At 33.3% G+C, this 26,740-nt stretch overlaps 3 pseudogenes across 1 annotated transcript; 1 reads left to right on the top strand and 2 right to left on the bottom strand.

The window, feature by feature from the left end:
* Positions 1-14,029: 14,029 nt before the first annotated feature.
* LOC143567430 (expansin-A4-like) lies at positions 14,030-15,892 on the top strand (annotated as a pseudogene). Its single transcript, XR_013141414.1, has 3 exons — positions 14,030-14,457; positions 14,966-15,284; positions 15,570-15,892. The product of XR_013141414.1 is annotated as an expansin-A4-like (transcript).
* An 18-nt stretch (positions 15,893-15,910) lies between these two features.
* LOC143567443 (protein INVOLVED IN DE NOVO 2-like) lies at positions 15,911-21,348 on the bottom strand (annotated as a pseudogene).
* Positions 21,349-22,856: 1,508 nt separating this feature from the next.
* LOC143567442 (protein INVOLVED IN DE NOVO 2-like) lies at positions 22,857-25,309 on the bottom strand (annotated as a pseudogene).
* Between the last annotated feature and the right edge of the window lie 1,431 nt (positions 25,310-26,740).

Raw genomic sequence — 26,740 nt, 5'->3', positions numbered from 1 at the left:
ACGACCAATAAAGGATCGTCACGTGTCCTTTTAGGTAAAGAGGGAATATTATGATAGTGACAACTCCACCAATCACCTTCCCCCTTCTTCGGCTATAAATACCAAGTACACCGCTTACATGTATGGATTCACTCACACTCTCAACCCTTACGCAATATACTTGTACTTTCATTGATTATTCCGATCAGGACAGTACTTATTCTCACGCCGGAGGGTGGTTACGGGAAGACCACCCATCTTGTCCTTCCCGTAATGAGACTCACAGTGATCTATTTCGCAGGCCGTTAGCTTGGATCTGACCTCATCATTATTCAGTAGACTCACATATGGGGAAAACGTAAGTTCGGACTATCCAGTTTGAACTTGTGTTTCTTCAGATAGAGGTTGAGAATATAGAGATAGAGCACGTATAGTAAACCTCGAAGTTACAGAAATACTATAGCAACTATTAAAAATATCTCTATTTTGAAGAATCTAATGTAAAACGTAAATATATCTTTTTTCTTTTAATTTATAGGAAAAGTGGGTTTAGAGAACCTTATGAGAATTCATTATTCCTTTTATAAATAAATATACTTAATTAACTAAAAAATCAACCTGCTCTAATAAAGTAAAATAAATGTATACACTTGTCATGTTTTGGTTAATTCTTACAATTTTCCCTCCAAAACTAATTTACCCTAATATATATAATAAATCAATAATTATTCACTTTCCTTTTACACTATATTTATATAATATCTATATATTTTTATAAATATAAATATTAACATATTATTTTACTACATATTTTAAAATACTTGGGTGAATTTCAAAAATCAACAACAAATCATATTTCTCAAATGAAAATTGTTTGGGTTTTTTTTGTGAAACTTAAATTTGATTTTATGAGTCAAAAGTTGTAAATAGATTGTTTGGCACAAGTTAACTACATTTTGGTCAAAATTTGTTTGGGTCAAAAATGAAAATTTTGAGTATTTTTAAAAGTTTGAGAATGCAAAATAGATTTATCGTTAAATTTGTTACGGGTTCAAAGTGTTGACCTTAAAATGTCAAAAGTATGAAAGTTAAAAAATTTTAAACATGATTCGGGTTTCAAATTTATTTTTAAGGGCATTTTTTGAAATAATCAAAAGGTTCGGGATATGGCAAACTAACTATTTTCCCCTCAACTATTAAAATTTAAGAAAACATTGCGAACACTTTCGACATGCCACCCCCATGCCTATTATGCTTAACTTTTATCAAATTTGAAATATTTATGTCAACATTAATTTTTTCTTTCAATGGTGATCAGAACATTGTATGGGAAGCATGACATGCTAAACTATGCTCAAATGAAACAAAATATTCACAAAATTGAATGAGTTAACATGCTTTTTATGTTGTCATTATTACAAAGTCAAGAAGCCCTCTGAAATTTATCAAAATATTTTTCATGGTGTGACTCTAAAAAACATAGTTCTTGAATAACATCTATTATTACAATTTAATGTTCTACTTTCCTTTGATGAGTGGTAAATTGATAAATATATTAATAAAGGTTACGCTCCTTTTGTGTTTAATCTAAGTGGTTAGACCTACTATTATATGAGAAGTCTTATTTTCAAAATTAGTTCATAACCAAAATTCTTTCAATTATATATATATATATATATATATGACACCGAGAATGAATTTTTCAACAGAAAGAAGCATTCTCGGGTACGTTTTTGCACGGGCATTTTTTATTAAGTTCATTTAAGAAAATCATTTTGTGATATAAATAAAATCAATTTATGTACACATTGTATAGATACAAGCATAGATGTAATACATTTTTTTTCATATACGCTATGTAATTATTTGTTTTACTTATAATTTTATAATTTGAATTATCCCGTGTGTAACACGGGCTCTAAAACTAGTTGTATTAATATAAAAAAACATAGCATAGAGATTTTGGAGTAACTTTCTAAGGTACGTATGTTGTTGAAGAATATAAACAAAACTAGATTTTATCCCCCGTATTACGGGGGTTATTTTACATTATTCGTTTTTAATATTTATATATGTATATTTGGATTTTAATTTTATTTATTGTAAGGAAGTTAATAATTATAATTCATATACTTGAGGTTTAATGATAAAATGGTTTAACAAATAAATGATATATTATAATCTAGTTTAAAAGTTATCTGGGTTTGGTGATACCCGTTATCCGTTTATTTTCTTTATTTTAAAATTGTTTCTTAATTATAAATAATATCTTTTTTTATAATAAAATAGGATATTAATTTTTAGTATTTCCCTATTTTATAGGATTTTCATAACAAATATTTTATGAGATTAATTACTGAGATGCTATAACCCGTTTAAGAGCTATCTGGGTTTGGTGAGACCTTTACCCGTGAATTCGGGTCAAATGTGTGAGAAACCTTCATTTACAAATAAAGCAATCTGATGGCTTGAGAGAATGGTTGTTTTACATTTTTCGTTTTTTAATATTTATTTTTTGGATTTTAATTTTCTTTATGTAAGAAAGTTAATAATATACTTAGGGTTTGATGACGAAATGGTTTCATAAATAAATAATATGTTATAACCCGCTTAAAAGCTATCTGGATTTGGTGACCCATGATCCACTTATGTTTTTTACTTAATTGTTTATTAATTATAAATAATATCTTTTTCTTTTTAAATTGGATATTAAATTTTAATATATCTCTATTTTATAGGATTTTCATATCAAATAATTGGTAAGATTAATTTTTAATTTAATGAGAGGTTATAATCCGTTTAAGAGCTATCTGGTTTTGGTAAGACCCATACCCATGAATTTGGGTTAAATCAATGAGATGTCTCTATTTAAAAATCAAGCAATCTGGTGGCTTTTATAAAAAATGGGAGTAATCACATCACGACACGTAGGATTTTAGGGGTTTCGTTTATATATATTATAGACAGGCATATTAAAAAAAGCATCCTTTTGCATTTCTTTAGTGAAAGTCCTAACAGTTAGCGGTTAATTACAAATGCTGTTGAAGAATATACTGTAAGTTGTAACATGCAACTATGCAATACAGTCAAATATTTTATATTTATAAAATGCATATGGCCAATAATTTAGATTTTGACCAAATTTCAAATAATTATAATTCAGCTTAAAGTAACAATGCTAGTCCTCATGGTTACGTCATGCATTGCGTCTGTGACTTTACGTGCCATGTGCCCAATCGGTCTGCCTTTATCGTAAGTAAACCAGGATTATTAACAATTATGGCCCACAAGTCTACCTTCTTTTTTAACGACGACTAACAAATAAAGTTCGACCGACCATGATAACTTAATGGCAAAAAGTGAACTCAAACGTCTGTGATTAATGACAGCACTAGGTAGCCAAGCCAGTTTCCAGGTAAAACCAACCGCCCGAAGAGGACTATGATAAAGCCATGTTAGAATGGGATTCAAACTTGATATCTTACGGGCTCCATCCCAAATATTCACTTCGCATCCAATGTTAGTGGAGTATTTTTAAATTGAAAACTTTTAAATGGATATTCTTTGTAAAGAGATTTTATTTTTATCCCTAGGACTTTAGAATTCCAAAAATGTATCATTCTAACTTATCTTTGACCATGTGTTAGGAAGTTTAACACGTCTTCGACGACGTGTTAAATCAATTTTTAATAGAATTGATTTTTACCCCATATAAGATTATAATATGAAAAGACAAATCTAGACAAAATCACCTATTTTATTAAATAAGTTCCAAATACCCCATTTTGGTAAATACTTTTTCCCTACACCCTATTTTGGTAACAAAAAAAAATCTCAAATAAATTATGAATAGAAATCATGACTTGTATAGAACTAAATCATTAGTAATAAAATCTAAATGAAAAATTATAGATGATAGAAATCGTAACAATATTTTATATTATACCTAGTGATAAAACTAATGTGGTTGAAATAGATCTTATTCTTAGAACTGATTTTTAGTCTTTGATATATTATCTCAAAATAGTAGAATATTATATGTTCAAATCATATAGAGACTGAAGATTAGTTGCCATACGAATAATTTTTCATCATCGGTTTAGGATTGAAATTCAGTTTCTAATAAGTTTCCCGCATAAACCTAATATTGCCCAATTAATTAGTAACTAATAAATTAGTCCCTAATAACCATCTATTTGAGACTAAAATAGCAGTTCCTAAAAGATTAGACGCTAAATGATTGAAGTGACGATGATGTTTGGAAAACTGAAGATGAGCCCCAATATTCGGCGGTTATTAGAGACTATATATTAGTCCCAAGTTACTTCATCAAAAATATATTTAGAGATTGAAAATCAATCTCGAAAAAGGTACATTACATGATTTCTAAGACTGATTCTTAGCCTCTAATATTTTTCCTTAGATTGTAGAATTTGCTCCCAACAAATAGAGACTAAGAGTCAGTCCTTGATCTTTTATTACACAAAATACGTCAAATACTGAATATCAATTCCTAATTCGATATGTGTTAGAAATCTTAAGAACTGATTTTTAGTCTCTTATATGTTCTTTTCGCGTTAGAGACTGAAGATTAGTCACCAAATTTTTATGCCATTTTTCATTATCTATTTGTGACTAAAATTTAGTCTCAAATAATGTAAGCGACTGATTATCAGTCCCTAACATCAGTCGCAAAAAATTCAGTCCCCAATAATAATGGTAACTGATAAATCAGTCCCAGATACTAAGCATTCGAGACTGATATATCAGTCCCTAAAAGTGTAGTTTCTAATGACGCCTTTTTTTTGTAGTGCGTCAAAGATGAGTTAGGTTTCAAAACACATGACCAACAACGTGTTAGCATCCAGACACATAGTCAAAGACATGTTAGTATTTTGTTTGTTTTTTTTAAAATATTATATTACTATAACTAATTACACTTATGTTTGGTTTTTCTTTTGTAACTATTAATATATAAAGTTTTATATTATTTCAAATATGCCGACGAGGCATGCTTATTTTTATCTACATGTTGACAAAAATTTTATATAAAACCGTGCGGGGTCAAATTTTATTAAACATTTCGATATTGATTTGACACAACTCGAGTTGGAGTAAGTTTATGTCAGTGTCAGTTCGTAGATAAAACTACGCATGTCTTCTCGGTATATTCGAAATAATATTAAAAAATTTATATTAGAAGTTATAAAAGAAAAATCAAATATAAGTAAAATTAGTTATAATAATATAATATTGAAAAAAACAAACAAATAAAAGGCTAACATGTCTTTGACTATATGTTTGATGCTAACACGTTGTTGATCATGTGTTTGGAGGCCTAACCCATCTTTGATATGCGTTAGGAAATCTAACACGTCTTTGATGACGAATTATACTAACCCGTCGTTAAATACGTGTTAGATTTCTTAATGCATTGTCAAAGATGAGTTAAAAAGGGATATTTTTGGAATTATTAAGTTTGGAGGACAAAATTGGAATCTTTTAAAAAAATAGGGTATTTTGGGCATTTCTCCTTATGCTATTATGTATATATGTTTATTAAATTAAAGTAAATTAAATTGTTAAAATGATAGATTCACTTAGGCTAACATCAATATGCATGTGAAATCGGACTTAAGCTTGTTTGATCTTATAAGCTAAGCTTAATTTAAGGTTTTAACAATCTTAAGTAGCTCACAAACAGCTTATCTGATTTAAATTCTTAATTATGCGATAGATTTATTTCTCTTCTTTTTTTTAATTAGATGTTATGTGATAGATTATATACAAGTGAGAATGCTACTCTGTGTAGGATTATAATTTGATTAAGAGAAAAACAAAAGGAAAAAAAGTCAATCATTATTAGCTCATAAGCTGCTTATCTAATTGCTGTGACTATATTCGTCCTAATGTCAAAAAAGAGTTCTTCAAGACTTCAACAAATTTTGTTTTACTTTGGATCAATCACCTTTTAATACAGTTCTATTTTTGTCAATTATATAATGTCTTTTCTACGAGGCTCCTTCATATATGTCTTTTTTTAAAGTTGAGAATAATTGTGTTCCTTTAATCACGTCCGATTATCACGCTTTGACTTTTTGATTTTGACTTTAATTCGCATCTTTAAATTTGGCTCAAAACCTACGGAACCAAACTAAGTTGTACCACATTCAATACGTGACGTACACGCTTTGTGCTCAACTATGTCCGTACAAAGAAAACTATTCTAGAACTTTGTTCCTAACAAATGAAGTTTTTAGTAAAGTAATTAATTTCTTTTCGTTAATTAAACACGAGAGTGTGAAAACTTGATAATCATAATAATTACAAAATAATATAAATATATCGACAAGTATTCCCCTCAGTTGAAAGGCTGTCGAATGCAAAGACAAGATCTATAATGTGTAAACAATTTTCAGAAAAGGTATTTGATGAAGATATCTACATACTGGTAATGATCTAGGATATGAAGAACTTGAACATATACGGTTTGAACTTTTCTTTGTACGAAGTGGATGTCAATTTCTACATTTTTTGTTTGTTGATGTTGTACCAAATTATGAGATAGGTACACTGCTGAAATGTCATCACAACGGATAATCGTAGCATGATGAATATGCACAAAATTTTGACAAGTTCCGGGCCAACTAGATTTGGTTGCTGTGTTGATCATCCCATATATTCTGCATCGGTACATAATCGTAAGAATGCCGACTGCCTCTTAGAAGACACACAAAATACATATAAACCAAGAAAAATAAAAATCCCTAAGTTAACCTACGTGAATCCGGACAACACCTCACTCCCACCACCACCAATCGACGTTGGAGTAGGCCATGAGTTTGGTGGACGTAGAGGGTTGTATTTGAAAACAATGAGTCAGAGTGCCTATGAAATACCATAGATTACATTTCAAAAAGTGAGAATGTGACTCTCGTTGCACATCAATGTACACATATTTATACATCATTTACATGTTGGAAAAACCCATATAATATCGCCTCATTACCATTTAAATTTACTACAGTAAAAGTTCTTGTTCATAGTAGTACATGAATAAGTAGAGGAAAATAGCTTTTGTATCGAATACATTAACACTATAAATATGCTATCAGGATCCGATAACTTAAGGTAACCCATCCATAAAATTCCAAGAACTTGTAACGCAGATGGGTATAAGTAAAGACATTGTATAATAGCATATGGTGTGTATGCATTATCATGATTTTCTCGAATGCCTTATTTTGTCTATAATAACGATATATAGACAAAACTTATGCAAATTAAATAATTACCTTAAATGGTTTATTTCAGTTATTTGATTCTAAGTTTTAAATGTTTTATGCTGAGACTTTAATATGACTGTTGGGGATCTCTAGTTGACAACAACTCCAACGATTGTAACTATCTACTACGGTTTTAATGTAAAACTTGATGAGTGTTTAACTTGGCCACTAACTTAACAAATTACTCATCATAAATGATTATTCAACAAAGTGGGAGTATGTTGGAAAAGCCCGTATAATATGGCCTCATTACCATTTAAATAATTATGATTAGTTAAATAACTTAACTGGCCCCATAAGATATATGGGCTGTGTGTGGATAAGATATATAAGCTATTATATATCTTATCCACACACAGCCCATATATCTTATGGGGCCAGTTAAGTTATTTAACTAATCATAATTATTTAAATAGTAATGATGCCATATTATACGGGCTTTTCCAACATACTCATGGGGCTAGTTAAGTTATTTAACTAATCATAATATATATTAGGGTTTTCCTTATATGTCATAGAACAATTATAGAGAATTAAAAACACACACATACCTTTCTTTCTAAGATCTCCATCAATCAGTGACATCATAACGGAATCGAATCAGGAATCATCATGGCATCATCATCCTTCTCTATGATCTCGAATTCTACAAATAAGTTATGTTATTATTATGATGTCTAAATTCATATTTATGATTAAACAAACATATAACGGTTTATGTTTTGCCCATGTCTCAAGAATATAATCAACATTTCATCCTAGTTTTCGTGGTTTCCATGAAAAGTTTATTATATTTGGTACTTACTTGGTTTAGTATGAGTTTTCAGGAACAAATGATATATCTTGGAATTTTGGTTAGATAATCTTGTATTCATTACGAAGTCCATGTTTCGTGATTGTTTTTATGTGTTTATCATGCTCATTGTGAGCTAGACTTCTTATATCATCCTAGTTTGGATGAAACTTTGCTAATCTATGATGAATTGATGAATCATGGCAATTGTTATCATGATTATCTATTGAATTGCATGTTTGATTGATTTATTTAATAGTTGGTGATTTATGAATGCTGAAATTGTATAATGTTGGAAAACTTATGACTTTTGCATTGTTAATGAATTTATATACTTATATTTATGGCTTAATTAGACCAAGGAATTGTCTTAGAAATCATAATTACTTGAATCATATCTTTGAATATGAATCCCTTTTGTTTGTTTTTGGAAATACCACTATGATTGCTGCAATCTTTGTCATGTTTATTCTTATTTAGGTATTGTTAACGTAAGATATTAGTTTGAAATAAATATATCATAAAAGTTTACAAATTAAGAAATTGCAAGACTGTCACTTATTTTAATTAACTTTAGGTGGATATTATGTTTTTCTTTCACAATGCCTTTCCAAATAGCTATTTGATTAGTTGCCCTTGATTAGAATCTAATTCACATTTATAAACACTAACATAATCATATTAATTGGTTATTCCAACGTCCGTAGTTGAAGTTTTAACTATGTTGAAACCCTCCGTGATTGCAGTTATTCGACATGGGTAGCCTTCACAGCATGCTACTTGTAGTATCCTACGTGAGGAGACTTTGGTTGATAAAATGAGTAACTATATCGCATTTTAGGAGACCACCTACATTTGCAAAATCAGGTTTTTCTCAGTTAGGAGGCTTTGATGATCGTGCCGTACCGATCATGCAAAAACCTAATTAACCTATAGATAGAGTAAGTCAAATATCGGATCAAGAGGAGCATGTGGTCAATATTATACGTTTGTTTGTTTATTTAACTATTAACAAAACTATTATAAAGAAATGATTATGAAGTTTTGTCTTGAATGCTGATCACATTAGCATGTTTGTGTAACACCCCAACCTAAGATGGTGAAGAAACACTAAGTGACCCGGTGCAGATTATAGATAATCTGGGGGTTAAGTAATGTTTCCCACGAGAATGAGGTCCAACAGAGACGGTTGTTCTTCAGGGGACCTGCAAAACAAACACCGTCAGCTCGTCACTGAGAAGGGGGGGGGGGGTTCCTCCTTGTGACCACCCTCCGGCGTGAGAATCAGACTAGATTGCTCTGAATATAAGTGTATATTAAGAGATTGCTAGATAACAGGATAGCAGATGATCTTACCATTCCAAGATGTTGGAGTATTTATAGCCGAAGGTAGGTTTCCTAGAAGGTACAGCCGGCTGAATAGTATTCCTGTTCTACCAACAGTGGACTGTGCACAGGCCATACTGGTTGGTGGGTAGGTTACGGCCAACAGTAACAAAGTCGGCTGCACTATTCCACCAACTGTAGATTATGCACGTCCCACCTACTGTGGATTGTACGCAGGCCATGCTGGTTGGTGAATAGGTTACGGCCAACAGTAACACTATTCCACCAACTGTAGGCTGCGCATGCCCCACAGTAAGGGTTGGTGAGTAGGCAGCGGCTAATAGTGACAAACAGTACTAGAGGGTGCTCCTCCTCGTACTGTTGTCGGTGAGCTGTCACCCTGTGATTGGCTCATGGGCTGTTCTGGTCAGATTGTCTGTCCTATCCATACCTTGGTAGGTATAGTACAAAAGATCTTTCAGAATCATACGGACTGGCTCATTTTGGCGGGATTGTTCCCGCCTTGCTCATTCCTTCATGTGACTACTGAAGTAGCTATTGTCTTGTGCGTGTAGCCCTGCTGTCTGCGGGTAGCCTTCCCTGATGGCTTGTATCCGCAACTGCGGGAACAGGCGGGGTACTTCACCATTGGGAGGCTTTCCCTGCGTGTACAGCTTGCGTACTGCGCGTAAGGTTCTCTGAGCATGGTGGGTCCTGCGGGAGCAGATGGCCTTTGCGCAGACGTCCCTGTTCAAGGTGAGTCTTGCGGGACCAACTGGGCTCTGCTGGGACCTACCTCTTCAGATGGAATATGTCGGGGCGATACATTGATTATTCAAAAGCTCGGTGACACTAATTAAAGTGACAATATATTTAATTTATATTATTAAAATCAAGTCACCACATTACAATAATCAAACAAAACTTATTACAATAATACTCTACAATTTTCATCTATTAAAATATCTTAAAGGTCCAAATCTAGCATTCTTCACTCTTGAGCAATATTAACCTACAACATGTATAAAATATAATAAGTTCTAATGAAGTCTTGGGAATCTCCCTATCGCACGAGGGAACTAGAATTTGAAAATTTGAGGGCATGGAGTTAAACCAACTCTAACCACGAATAGTAGGATACCTTAGTGCCATCCAACACATGGAATTTGCTTTGAATATTGTAATGCTGTAAACGAGGTGGATCGATTAGGGTAGGGAGGCTAATTGCAATGATTGTTGATCGTAGTTTAACCATTGACAATGATTAGAGATGGGAAAAGAATCGACAACAATTAAGATCTTTGATACCTTGTAAAGTAATAGAGACATTTGATATCTTCTAATTAAACACTTTTATGTATAAAAGGGTGAAACCCTAACAAAGGTAAAATAGGAAATTAGATAATTATAATAATAATTGCAGAATAATACATGAATTATATCGACTAATAGTTTATGCTAGATTAATTAAGGACGACTATCAAAGACATTAGTTTCTGCCATCATATATTTGAATACGAGTGTAAAGTACCGTAATACAACATTTCCATAACACTAATGCTAGTAATTAAACAAACTAATCATCGGTACTTGATTTAAGGGCTGTTTGGCAATGTTGTATTAAATTATTAAGATGTTTGCCTGATTAAAAGGTAGCCTCTGAATCATTTAACATGTTTTTGAACTTACCAATTAGAAACCCCCTTAGACTTTTGATCAAAATTCCATTGTATTAATAATACACATTTATATATGTTCTCCTAACACATTTTAGTCGAACTTTAACCAAGATAACAAGAATTACAACTTACTCAAAAAAGTTGCACAACTAGTAACTATATTTTATTTGGGGGAATAATTACGTAAACTTGTAACAACATAAAAACAAATGTACAACCTCCAAGATTAAAGTGACACCTTTAAAAAAGGTGAAAGAGGTACAATTAACAATTCCCCTAATTCAATACCCATAGTAAGTAGTCCTACTCTTAAACTGCCAACCATATTGTGTACATTTGTTGGGTAATTTTTCATTATTGATCATTTCACTTTACTAAGTGTAAAAGCTATTTTGTGTGTCCTAAAATGGAATTATCTAATTCCAAATGGGCATTTATAAATTTTAATTGGGAAAATTCTTAAAATATCTCTTTTTTAAAGATAGATTTCAAATATGTCCCAATAAAATTCAGATTTCATTTTTGTCTTTTACTAACATGCTGTCGCCTCTACGTTAGGAGTTCGAGACGACATGTTTCTTAACTCGTCGCCTCCCCACCAGTTAGCTCAAAACTCGTCGTCTCACCATCATGCTAGCTCAAAACACGTTGCCTCCCTGCCATGTTAGCTCAAAACTCGTCGTCTTCCCGCCATGTTAGCTTAAACATGAAATTTAATAAATTTTGGTATTTAAAAAATTATATCTAAACAAGGTACACATAAAATGATTTGATGGTATGCATTACTTTTCTTAATCGTTTTATTATCCAAAATCCTATATGCAAGAATTTAAAAACCAATAAAATTAAAAATATATAAATATTTTTTAAATTAGTTTAGGATCCATGTTTTTAGTAAGATAAGGTAGAATTATTTTTAGCTATCATGGTGGGGAGACGACGAGTTTTGAGCTAACATGACATGGAGGCAATGAGTTTTGAGCAAACATGACGGTGAGACGACGAGTTTTAAGCTAACATGGCGGGAAGACGGCGAGTTAATAAACATATCGTCTCAAACTCCTAACGTAGAGGCGGCGACGAGTTAGTAAGGAGACAAATAAGAAATTTGAATTTTGAAGGGATATAATTAGAATCTCTCTAAAAATGAGACATTTTAAGAATTTTTCCATTTTAATTTGCTTTCTTCATTTATGCATTCATTGTTCTAGCCAACTTGAACATAAAATGTGTAGGTTATTACTGTCACTTTTTTCCAACCGAAAACCCAAAATAGGACCCCCTAACTCAAACCCTATTAGGCCACACAAAATGCCAAAGTGGATCCGTGAAGAAGCAAGGGAAATGATGAGAAAAAGCAGGGCTAACCGGAAATACCATCCCTCGGTCTGTCCTGGCTGTTTTCCACAAAAATGAGGGATTACTCCACGGTTTATCCGGGTTCCATTTTTAGTGGTTTTAGGCTTTGGGAAGAAATGGGGAGAAATGGGAAAAAGTGGAATGACACTGTGATGTTTGAGGAAAACCTAGAAGAAACTAGAAAAACATGAAATTAAAAAAAGATTGGCATACGGGATAAAATGGAGAAAATGAAAGAATATAGGAGCATTCACTTTGCTCTTAGATTTCCCGCTACGCTACAAGTTATTCTTCTTATATGCAGGTCTAGCATACCATATATGTTTTTACACAAATACATTTATGCCCTAACATCACCATAATTGTTCTTCCCACATGCAACCTACTTTTAATATTTAATTATGTTATTTGTAAGAAACATAAAAACCGCATGTAGTTGTTTGTGATCAAGAACAGTCGCACTCCAGAGTGGCATCCCAATGTTGCTTGTGGGAAAGGCAGTGCCACCTTGCACGCCACATAAGCTACGGATGGCAAGAAATTCTTGCGTTGTTTGAGGTAGTCTTTTGGTTATTTAAATGAGTTTAGGTGGTGTAGAATTAAAGAGTAAGTGATATAATTTAAAAAAAAAAAGAACTGGATGAGTTATAGCATATATAATAATTAAAGGATATTAAAACATTTTAGTATTTTTAATAAAATCCTTATAATTTATTCCATTAAAATAGTAAATGGGATTTTTCAATAATGCATTTTTCAAACACTTCTATTATGATTTTATTAAAATTTGTTAGACTAAAGCAAACCATTGATATCATTTTACTTTTATATCTATTTTTTTTTTTTTTTAGAAACTCTTTTATCAAACACAAATTAATTATATAGAATTCATAATACTTCAATAACTTTATATTCTGTTTGAAATTGAATAGAGACAAATTGGGAATTTTCAATCATCATGGTTATCTAGATATAACATGTGACACATAATTTTAATAAATTCTTAGCGGCATGGTGCTAAAAAGGCATTCATTTTTTATCATAGAAAAAGTCATCGCATTCCGTAGTAAATGAACAGAATTCACACTTTAAGCAGCTGTCATGCATTCTAATGTTTTTGTTCCCATACTATATTTGGTTATTCACACACGCTTTGATCTATTCAAACACCCATTATACGAGACTTATATGACTCGTACGGTGGATGTATGACAACATGAGAAAAGGTAATAACACACACACAAAGAGTGTATGAATATAACATCCCGATATTTATTCTTATCTCAGAGATCGAAAATTAAACAAGTCAATCGTAAGTAATTAAAAACGGCTTAAAAGCTCAAATTAAGCAAAGTTGAATTCTTATAGATAATAAGTTGAAATTTTAACGAGAAAAGTTACCATTTACGTAGGATGATGCTTACTTTATGATAATTAATATTTAGTTAAAAAAATAAATAATAAATAAAAAAAGACAAGTTGTGTACATATGATAGAAAAGAAACCGTCAAGTTGAAAGCAAATACATTCCATGCTGCATATGCAAATAAATCTTAACAACCGTCTTATCTGCAACATGACGCCGGTCTAGATGACTCCAACCGGTCAAAACCAGCAATGTTACAAGCAACTTTTTTAGCGGCCCCACACAATCTCTTCTTGTTCTCATTATTAATCATCCACTTTCATTATTATTTTAACGAACGTAATTTATACGCGCAAAAAAATAATTCAAAAGACGAAATTACATAACTACCCTCCTCACATTCCCTCCATAAGTACCCTGCACCCCCTCACCATTCTCTTCAGTCTTCTCTCCATCCATCCTCCAAATCCACCGTTACATAATTACAAATCCTTTGTTTTAAACTACTGCTAGCTGTCACTTAAATGGGAGTCTCTAGCGGCATTGTTTTTCTGGTCGTCTCCGTGTTCTCGGTGGTCAATGCTAGAATCCCTGGAAACTATGCCGGCGGGTCATGGCAAAGTGCTCATGCGACGTTCTATGGCGGTAGTGACGCTTCCGGAACAATGGGTATGTTGTATTAATTAATTTAGCTACATTCCACCTGATATTATTATTGATCAATTATTTATAGCTGTTTGTTTAAAGACAAAAAAAATGTGTAGATTTAAAAATATGTTATTTATTTTCTCTTTTTTAATATGCACAGTAACTCATCGACGTACGATAAAGAACCATAGTTTTGTTTTTAGTAGAATCGGTTTTGTCATTCAAAATGGGGTTATGACGCTGCTTGTTGCCCGCTTACATATCTCTTTATTTTAGTTAGCTTCTTTTTATCTATATTTCAATGCGAATAAACCACATGATCTTAGCAAATTAATAATAAAAGAAAATAAAATAAAAAACTACAAATTTGTCCACCAAACAAAGTATACACTATCATAATTATTAATTTCAGTTCATTCAAAATGCAATTTCCTCAAAACATTCCAATTCCTTTAAAACATTCCGCTAATCAAACGACCCTAAGGTTATTTTCAATTGCACATTGTTGATGCAATTTAATTTGTAACAGGGGGTGCTTGTGGATATGGGAATCTATACAGCCAAGGTTACGGCGTTAACACAGAGGCATTAAGTACCGCGCTCTTTAATAACGGTTTTAGTTGCGGTGCTTGCTTTGAAATCAAGTGTGTTAACACCCCGCAGTGATGCCACCCCTGAAGCCCCTCCATTTTCATTACCGCCACTAATTTCTGCCCACCAAATTACGCCTTACCTAACGACAATGGCGGCTGGTGTAACCCTCCTCGTACTCACCTTGACCTAGCCATGCCCATGTTCCTTAAAATCGCCGAGTATCGTGCCGGAATTGTCCCCGTTTCTTACCGCAGGTATGTTTTTCTCTCCCGCCTTTTTTTATTTAATGCGTGACATTTTTCACTTGTATTTAATTTTAAATTTATTAAAAGTTGCAACTTTAATTTGACTTTGATTTTCGAACTTTACTATACTACCATGTGGAAACTTATCTTATTTCTTGATATGACTTTTGTAACATTAAAAAAATAAAAATAAACCAAGACTCTAGGAGTAAAGCCTGTAGGTCCCACCACACTTTTTGATATGTCATAACACCTGACGAAACTGACCTTCGGGTTTATGGTTTATTACTGCAGAGTCCCTTGCAGGAAAGCAGGGGGAATCAGGTTCACAATTAACGGTTTCCGTTACTTCAACTTGGTTTTGATCACCAATGTCGCTGGTGCGGGTGATATTCAAAAGGCGTGGGTCAAAGGTACGAAGACTAATTGGATGAGCATGAGCCGTAACTGGGGTCAAAACTGGCAATTGAATGCTGTTCTCACCGGTCAATCACTTTCCTTCAGAGTCATAGGAAGTGACAGACGAACCTCTACCTCCTGGAACATTGTACCTGCCAGTTGGCAATTCGGTCAAACCTTCACCGGAAAGAACTTTCGGGTGTGAAGAACAGACATAATTTGTATTTGTACCTCTATTAAAGTTCTCTGTCATCTCTTCTTTCTGTTTCATAACACTTCAATTCAATATCCGTTTTGCTTATTTCAACATTAATTTCTTCACTTCTTTTGTCCTTTTCGTCTATCATAGTTATCAATCCCATAAACAGTTTCGAATCTTTTGCTTGTTCTTCTTTTTGAAAGCCTGCCACAGTTTTCAAATCACCATTCTTTTTAAGATAATTTCCAACAACACCAAAGGAATTATAATCTTTATCTGTTGCAATCCAAGCATACAACTTATCGTCTTTGCAGTTTTCCCTACTAAACCAATCTTCCCTTCCATGTCTGTTTACCTCAAAATCCTTCATAAACATCAAAACACGACACAAACCATCCCACGTTCCCCCAAATTCAACCACAGCAAGCCCCGAGTGACCCTGATAGTTCCACAGAGTATGCACTTTCTCCGGCTTGTAACCCTTTGCTGTCCAATCAACTTTCAGCTTATTACCACTGTCACCCACATATTTACCATTCTTACATTCAACAGGAATGTTGGCAACCACAGCCATCAAAGGCCAAACATATACGTCTTCGTTAGCATTTTGCTTTTGAGTTGTATCTAGTAAACTTCCACTTGTTGAATGAAAACTCTTGAGTTTAGCTTTAGTATCAAAGTCCTTTAAATACTCAATCAATCCCATATGTTTGGCCTTTTCTTTAAAGGTTGCACCTTTCGATTCTCGCACAATGCGATTTGCGTGCCTAAGGAGATCGTTATAACAGTAGTCTCTACTATCAGTACAAAAGGGACATTTTAAAATGTTTTCTGAAAACTTAATTTTGAAGCAACCGCCTCTTAGTTCCATGAGATACTTGTGCTTATACTTCTCGATTCCGATATCAATGTCAAGTGCATATCTACTTTGTTGACTCATCTTACACCTATCTTTCAAATTACAATATATCAAACACACAAATTCAGTAACATGAAATCAGTTCTATCAAGAAACATCTACAAAAGGCTTGATTTCAACAGATATATAAAATAGTTTTAAAAGGTAAATTTACATAATTTTAAGAGTTTAAGTAATTACTACTTATAAAACATATACTACAATCCCTTAAAGCTAAATCTTTTTAGCACATGCAAGTTCCCGTCTTTCTTAAACGTCATTAATTTTTTACGCGTCATTTGTTTAACAAAGAAAACTGCACCCTAATAACAAGGGTTTTCTATCTTTAATATTAGTATGCTATTGCTACGTAAAAATTTAATAAATAATTACATTTTAACTGGACTTTTGGTTAAATGGCTAATGCTTTTTTGTTGCTTTAAATACAACTGAATATTATAAATCACCAACCTAAGTGTTGTGTTCCCCGCCACATCGTGCGGACACCCCTCTAGTACACATATACACACACGCATCAAGATCATAAATTCAACAAGAGATTAACACAAACATTAAAACCATGGAAATGACAGAGCAATGGCAGATATACCAAGTCAGTAGCATTCATATATAGACATTAAACATGTAGATCTCATAATTAAACATAGCTATAATTAGTTAATCCAATTGGAGTTACAATCTCTTATTATTATTATTATGTAATAAAGTATATGTGTAAAATCAGATAAAATAAGAAAAACACAAAACAACTAAAAACCCTAGATAGGTAAGGTTACGAAATGTCTAGCAAACTTATCGACGGAGAAAACATAAAGCGGCGATTAGATATGCATACGTATACCTATACCTATACCTTGCAGAAAGAAAGAAAGTAAAACCACCCTAGGGTTTTGATTCAGCAACGATCGATCTTCGGATGAAACAGAGGGTGAAGTTGGCGAGTGTTTGCGAAGTGGATTTGATAAGTGGAGACTTGTACTGCAGATGGATCGCCCAAGAGAAGAAAGAAAATGAGGTACGAAATTCAATTGGTCTAAAGGATTTCTTAAGCGAGTCTGTTGCGTTCTTCCATGAACAAGCACCCATAATGCTATTTATGAATCATACTACTGCTGACGTGGATTTTTATTTTTATATTTTAAAACTTGTTACTAACGTTTACTTATGTGTACTTCAAGTTAACATCATGTGTTGTTTTGTGTTGTATCTATCATGATCATGTTTTTTTATTTTCGTGCCAGTACGAATTTGTTTTTAGAGTTTACGACTGACACTCACTCGCTATCTATCCATATTTCATCTTGGTTTTTCTTTTAATTAGTGTTGCGTTTGATTAAATGATAAGCTTTTTAGTAGAAATCATAGAGTTCGACAAAATAGCTGTTGACTTTTAAAAGTTTCCAATCAGTCGGTGTTTGATAAGGGTCCTTAGAGCTTTAGATTTCAATCATGGCGCAATAGATTTCCATTTGACGTGTCAGATCCAGTTTCGAAGTTTCCTACGCCAAAAGGAAATCTAAGGCGCCGACCCAACAAGACGTGTCAAGTGGAAGTTTCTGGTTGGCTAAAACAAGTTCTTAACACGAAAAAGGCATATCTATACTTGTAAACTAGAAAAATCACAAGGGTAATTTGTTGATTTTACGAATCAAAATGACCATTTTGATATTTTCCCCTTTTTCTTGTTTAGGTGTCTTTAATTTCTTCAGTTACAGCTCGCTCATTTGCAGTATTACTTGGTCTTTAGGTTGGTTGTTGTGGGCGCTAAACCCACTGACGTCAAAACCACATTGTGTTAAAGTCGCTGCCAAAATGGTAGGCATCAACCAATTAATGACGGTAAAGGAACAAGTGAGATGGGGTCCATCACAAATCAACAAATCATATTTTTATAATTTAGTTTTAGTTAAACCACAACATGATAGTTTAAGGATGGGTTAGTCAAAGCTCATTGCCTACATGGTAATGACATGACACGGTGCTATGCACTTTTTAATAAAACTACAACACACATGGTCTTATGTTTAACACCTTTGTGCTCCATTAAGGCATGATTTATTCATGGAGGAGGCGAGGATTGTTAATAGGTAGTTGATGGTGGTAAACGCTGTTTCATGATGGTGCTGAGTTGTGGTTTATGAGTCATAAAGAATTAAAGGGTATAACTGTCAAAATTACAAGATATGTTTCAATCTTAGAATTGATAAAACACGAGTAAAGTTATTAAACACTTTGCCAAATTCATCAAAAGTTAGTTCCATAATCCCTGCATGAAGCCTCAACACTAAACAAAGAGTGGATTTGATTATGGACAGTATTAAGTGGCTAAAGTTTTAAGTTCAACCTACTCAACAGTCACAAAGTACTACAATAAAGGCACAAAATATTATACTAAGGTTTTAAGTTCAACCTCCTCACTACTCTCTACAGTTAACATGGGGCTGCTTAACATTTAGGATCAATATGATCTCAAAAGCTATTGATGTTTTATGTTAAATAAGTTCACAGAATTTAAAGAAAGAAAGGTATATAAATATTATCTTGATGTTCTCTCCAACAACGATGAATTTGAAGGGATGCCAGCTAGGATCCCTGAGATGATCCTCCCACAAAGATGCCAACTTTATGGCATTTTCAGATACCTCCTTTTTATTAGAAAAACGTTTCTTAGCAGCAGCAATAAAAGGCTTTTCATCAAGCTCCCCCATTCTCTTCACACCAATATGCGTGCGGCCAACAGTATTGTGCCCCAAGCCCTGTTGTCCAAAGTTTAAACAAACAGGATTAAAAAGGTAATTTCAGTGGCGTATATTTTATCAATCTAGATGAAGGACTTAAGTCTAGTAGCCAATAACAAACTTTGCAAACATAACTGATTATATAAATTAAGATAGGAAGAATATAAACTCACATCAATTAGCTCTTTACGAGCATCCACTAATTCATCATTGCTCTTTCGTTCTATACCTATTAATGCTTGATTAAGCGCTTCCAAATCCTCAAGTTCCTCTTCTCTTTCTTTCAGGTTATTTTTAATTGATGCCATAATGTTCTTTGCTTCAAGATTTGCTTCAGTCTTGTGTTTCATCACTTCTGCGGCATGCTTCAGTTGCATCATCTCTAGCTCTAAGTGTTGCTTTTCATCAAGCTTCTTTTGAAGCTTGATAATTCTCTGATGAAGTTTTTCTTTTTCTCTCTGTCATGTTTTTATTAAATGTTAAATACAAAATTAATCAAAAACACATGAGTTAACCAGAAAAATTGGTTAATAAACCTTCTGTTCCTCAGCTAACTTCAACACTCTCTCATCGGCCTTTTTCTGTTCCCAAATTGCCAATTTAATCTGCCAGAAAAACATGTCATCGCATTATAATATAATCTTGCAGATTCACAAAACAAGCACATGTAAACAAAATCTAAGTACCATTTTCTTCTCACTGTGAAGCTTCCTTTTCTCAACTTTGTTCATAGCTTTACGTGCTCTTAATCCCTTTTCCCTATCTTCCAGCAGCCACTTGGTCTGTTTATGCTCAGTGGTAATTATATTAAGCTGCTTCTTTGATTCCTTTTGCATCATTTCCATATCTAATCAATAACAAAAAAAAAAAAAATCAAAATAAGAGACAAACGACTACACATATAACCCAACTTCAAGAAACAAACTTAAAAATTATACCTCTGTTAAAGTTCTCAATCATCACCTCTTTCTCTTGCTTAACAGTTTCCAACTCAATATCTATTTTGCTTATTTTACCATTCAGTTCTTCGGCTCCTCTGTCCATTTCGTCTATCATTGTTTTCAGCCCCAGAATTACTGATTCATCTTCCTTTTGAACATCAGCAACAGTCTTCAAGTCACCATTTTTCCTAAGAAAATCCCCAACAACACCATAGGAGTTATAATCTTCATCAGTTGCAATCCAACCATACATCTTATCATCTTTACGCTTTTCCCTATCAAACCAGTACTTCCTGCCACGCTTGTTTACCTCAAATGCCTTGATAAACTTCAAGACATGAAAAAAACCATCCCATGTTTTCCCAAATTCAACCACAGCATGCCCCGAGTGAGACGGTGAGTTCAAAAGATGAATTTCAACGCGGTTATAACCTTCTTTTATCCAGCCATCTTTTAGTTTTTACCACTGTCGTTTTGATAATCAACAGGAATGTTAGCAACCACAGCCATCCAAGGCCAAACATATGCATCTTCTTCAGCATTTTGCTTTTGCTTTTGAAATAGATTTACATTTGTCGAATCAAAACACTTGATTTTGTCTGGAAACTCTCTCTCTAAGTACTCAACTAATCCCAAATGTTTAGCTTTTTCTTTATAAGTAGCAGTTTTAGATTCACTCACAATCCGATTTGCATGCCTTATGAGATCACGGTAACCATAGTCTCTAGTCTCTACTATCATAACAGAAGGGGCATTTTAAAAACTTTTCTGAAAAGCAAACTTTGAAATAACCGTCTCTTAGTTCCCTGTGATACTTGTGCCTATATTCTTCAAACTTGGGATCAATGGTATCCTCATCTTTAACTCCACGACTCATCGTACACCTATCTTGCAGAATATCAAACACAACAACTGAGAAAGATGAAATCACTTTAAACAGAAAATCATCTCCGTTAAAGGTATGTGAGCAGATACAGAAAGTTTTGAAGTTTGATATATTCATGTAAATCTTAACATAGTCAATCAAATTATGGAGGAAGTTAACAAATGTAACGCATTAAACTAAATCACAAATACGTACTATTTCACATCCATAATGCTGCTATAAGAAAAGTATAAACTATAAATGTTACTGATAACATTTGTCTTCCCAACTCCCAAGTACACTTTAGTGAAAAAAAAAAAAGAAAATTTTCCTTTACTTTACTTCTCTTCATTTTCCTTTGATTCCCTTCTCTTCCCTTTCCTTCCAATTCCTTCCAAATTTGAAGGAAAGCATTTACCCTTTAACCTCCCACTTTCCTTTCCTTTCCTTTCCTTTCTTTTCTTGCTTTCTTTCTTTCCATCCCTTTCTTTTCCCCACTCTTTCCTTTCCTCCCTTCCAAATCTTTCCAATTTGGAAAGAAACCATTCCCCCCCCCCCCCCATTTTACTCTTTTCTTTCCCATAATAATCAATCATTTCCTTTCTCTCAGTAAAACCCTAGGTTCAAACTCAATTCCATGATAGAAAATAAATAAAGTAAAAGGACTAGATTTGTATTGTATATAATATACCTGACTAAGTGAGGAGGTTTGATACGTGCAGAATTATAAGGGATAGAATTGAGAGAGAGAAACGTAAAGAAGATGGATTACTCCAAACAATGCAGAATTGATAAAGAGAATTAGAGAGAAGAAAGTAAGAAGAAATGTTCATTCAACCGATAGATGATTTTCATTAACGACTCAACTGATTAAGTATGGATGACTAATCTTTACATTTGACCTCTATACTATTACTATTGACAACTCTAGTCCTTACACTATTATGACCATAACAAGGTTGAAGTTAAAGAAGCTCAGAAACACACAAAAGTAAAAGTAAAACCCTAGGTTAGGGTTTTTGGTGTAGCAAGAACATCCGTCCGTCCATCTGGAATCAAATGATGGGCAGGCCAACTGGTCGGTCGGAGAAAAAGGAGTCTTTGTGAAGAAGAAGAAGGAAAAATGTAAGATGTGAAAACCAATCAAAGACGACAAAAGAAAACAAATGCAGCGCCCTGTATTGAATGCCCATTTCCGGTAATACTTTGCTGACCTGGATTTTATATTCTCTTTATAATTTATTTAATTTTCTTTCAAATAAACTTATAATATTACTAGACCTACAATAATATATTATCTTGCAAAACCTACGCGAGACTCTCTATTCCAGCTTGACAAAGATGAAGATCTATCTGAAGCAATTGATAAAACTAAAAATTAGTGGATTAGTATATTATTTTATCATCCAATGACAAAATAAAATGACAAGAAATGTTTGCAAGTACGCTTCAAGTCAAGTGGCTAAAGTTTTAAGTTCAACCTACACAACAGTCACAAAGTACTACAATAAAGGCACAAAATATTATACTAAGGTTTTAAGTTCAACCTCCTCACTACTTTCTACAGTTAACATGGGGCTGCTTAACATTTTTTCCATTTCCTGAGAAGAAACGCAACGCCTTCTTTCAGTGTTGCCCGTCTTCTGTCCTTGTTGTTCCAAAGTTCTGGAACAGGATATCTGCCACCCGGGTTGTACTCGTTTAATTCATTTAGAGCGGGTAACAACAGCATCGAATACATCTTTGTCAAATTCATTTTTCAAGTGTACAATCTTCTCATCTTCTTCATCCAGAATCTCCTGTACAAAAATTCGGTAATAGGCAGCAACATGGTCACTATATGTTTTCATACGTTTTGACGACAAAAATATTTATCAAACACATGTTTATTCTCGCCACAATCATACCAAGTAAATAATATCCATTCATTTATAATCAACTAACACAGACAGACAGTTAAGAATCAATCTCATCTCAAAAGCTATTGATGTTTTATGCTAAATAAGTTCACAGAATTTAAAGAAGGAAAGATATATAAATAATACCATGATGTTCCCTCCAATAGTGATAATTTTGAAGGGATGCCAGCTAGGATCCCTGAGATGATCCTCCCACAAAGTTGCTACTTTTGTGGCATTCTCTAGCACATCTTTTTTATTAGAACAGTGTCTCTTAGCAGCAGCAATAAAAGGCTTATCATCAAGCTCCCCCATTCTCTTCACACCAATATGCGGCCGGCCAACAGCATTGTCCCCGAAGCCCTGTTGTCCAAAGTTTAAACAAACAGGATTATTAAGGTAATTTCATTGGCGTACATTTTATCAATCTAGATGAAGGACTTAATTCTAGTAGTCATTGATAAACTTTACAAACATTAACTGATTATATAAATAAAGATAGGAAGAATATAAACTCACATTAATTAGCTCTTTACGAGCATCCACTAATTCATCATTGCTCTTTCGTTCTTGTTTCATTAACATTTGATTAAGCGCTTCCAAATCCTCAAGTTCCTCTTCTTTTTCTTTCAGATAATTTTTAATTGATTCCATTTTGTTCTTTGCTTCAAGATTTGCTTCAGTCTTGTGTATCATCACTTCTGTGGCATGCTTTAGTTGCATCATCTCTAACTCTAAGTGTTGCTTTTCATCAAGCTTCTTTTGAAGCTTGATAATTCTCTGATGAAGTTTTTCTTTTTCTCTCTGTAGTGTTTTTATTAAATGTTAAATGCAAAATTAATAAAAGCACATGACTTAACCAGAAAAGTTGGATAATAAACCTTCTCTTCCTCAGCTAGCTTCAACACTTTCTCATTTGCCATTATCTGTTCCAAAATTGCCAATTCAACCTGCTAAAAAAGCATTCCATTGCATTAGAATATAATCTTGCAGATTCACCAAACAAACATGTGTAAAAAAATCTAAGTACCATTATCTTCTCGTCATCAAGTTTCCTTTTCTCAATTTCATTAATAGCTTCACGTGCTCTTAATCCCTTTTCTCGTTCTGCCAGCAGCCACTTGGTCTGTTCATGCTCAGCGGTAATCTTATTAAGCTGCTCCTTTGACTCCTTATGCATAATTTCCATATCTAATGAATAACAGAAAGGAAAATCAAACTAAGAGACAAGTCATTACATATTTAACTGCACTTCAAGAAACAGTCTTGAAAATCATACCTCTATGAAAGTTCTCAGTCATCACCTCCACCTCTTTCTTAGCAGTCTCCAACTCAACATCGGTTTTGCTTATTTTACCATTCAGTTCTTCAGCTCTTTTGTCCATTTCGTCTATCATAGTTTTCAACCCCAGAATTACAGATTCATCATCTTCTTGTACATCAGCAACAGTCTTCAAACCACCATTTCTTCTAAGATAATCACCAACAACACCATAAGAGTTATAATCTTCATCAGTTGCAATCCAACCATACAACTTATCATCTTTACGCTTTTCCCTTTCAAACCAGCCTTTTCTTCCATGTTTGTTTACCTCAAATGCCTTGATAAACCTCATGACATGGAAAAAACCATCCCATGTTTTCCCAAAATCAACAAAAGCAAGCCCCAGGTGACTCGGGGAGTTCAAAAGATGAACTTCAATTGGGTTGTAACCTTCTTTTATCCAATCATCTTTTAGCCTTTTACCATTGTCATTAGTATAATCAACAGTAATGTTAGCAACAACAGCCATCCAAGGCCAAACATATAGCTCTTCATTAGCATTTTGATTTACACTTGCTGAATTTAAGCACTTGATTTTAGCATAAAAGTCTGTCTCTAGGTATTCGATTAATCCCATATGATTGGCTTTGTCTTCAAAACTAGCACTCTTTGATTCACCTGCAATCCGATTTGCATGTCTGAGGAGGTCTTTGTAACCGTAGTCTTTACTATCAGGACACAAGGGACATTTTAAAAACTTTTCTGAAAACCTAACTTTGAAACAACTTGCATCTCCAACTCGGTGACTCATCATACACGTATTCTGCAATATATCAAACACATCAAGTGAGCAGCATGAAATCACTTCCAACAATAGCCCGTCTAGGAAGAGTTCGATACTTTGATCAATACACTTGTATAACAAAGATATCACCAGCAGTTGTTATAAAAATGAATAAGATTGCAAAGCAATGAAAACAAGTAGGTGAAGCAACACAAAGAAAGAAACTAAAACCGATTTGTAAGATTGGTGATAAGCAGAAATAATAAGCGCATTAAGCTGCATTCTCATAAAGAAACAGGCCGTTTCGTTCTGAAACTGAGAAAACTTGCAATCGATTTGGGGGGAAAGATAAAGATGGCATACTTGTTTATACATGATAATATATAAGATGAAAATGTGTAAAATATATGAACATATACATGAAACGAAATTAAGTCCAACAAAATCAACTCCAACTCCAACAGCATTAGGAATTGTATAAATAATAAAATGTAGTAACTAAATGACAACCACCAAATTGCTACATATATATAAACTAGAAATGCTAGTGATGAGGGTTAGATCTATAAAAAGATTATAATTAGTATCTCTTAATATAACACTTAAAAGAACTCACTCGATTCCATTCCATGATAGTGTAAAAGAAGTTGTATGTATGTATACCTTGAAGTAAAGTTTAGAAACAAAATAAAACCCTAGAGTAGGTAGCTTCCAATGGTTATGGCTTGTAAAGAGGATTGTTATAATGTGAACAAGAGAAGGAAGAAGAAGTGAAAACCGTCACATAAGAAGTTCAGAACCATTTCCGGTACTATTATTTGCTGACATGACCATTTCTTACGATTTTATTTTAATTTAAAGATAAAAAAATGCAGCTTTTATTGCAAAAAAGTATTCCAATAATAAAATTAAAGGAAAATTTCTTAAAATAACTTTTTTCAAGCGAGAGAAACAACAAAATATGTTGAAGATTCTCAAAATAACCTAAAAAATTTGGACTGGGGCGACGTCTAGGGAGAAGAGAGCAGACCAAATTTTTTGAAAATGTTGAGGGAGCAGGACAAATTTGAGAATAATGTTAATGAACACGGTCAAATTTTTGAAAATGTTGAGAGAGCAGGCCATATTTCTGACTTAACTTTTCTTCTCATAAAGTAGTCTTCCCAGACGGTTTTTTATGTTTCCTACCTGATCCGTACAAATTTTCAAAATCTTGGAAAATGTTCCTTTTTAATTTCGCCTAAGGAGCCTTTGAGAGAATTTGTTTCAAGGAGACGAGATTTTTATTTTCTTCGTATAAGTTGGAATCCCGTCCACACCGACAGGATTTATTTATATATGTCTACACGGACAAGATTTAAGTAAAATCCGTCCACTCCGGCAATTTTGATTAATTAAGTTTATTTCCTTAATCATGTTAGTACATCTATTCAATATCACTTGTTTATATTCTTCTTC

The sequence above is a fragment of the Bidens hawaiensis genome, unplaced genomic scaffold (genome assembly GCF_021521415.1).
Source record: "Bidens hawaiensis isolate Kalapana, Puna unplaced genomic scaffold, B.hawaiensis_p1.1 tig00023405_1, whole genome shotgun sequence".
Classification (NCBI taxonomy): Eukaryota; Viridiplantae; Streptophyta; class Magnoliopsida; order Asterales; family Asteraceae; genus Bidens; species Bidens hawaiensis.
Note: the sequence above shows the minus strand (reverse complement) of the source record. Positions and strands in the feature narration are given on the sequence as shown.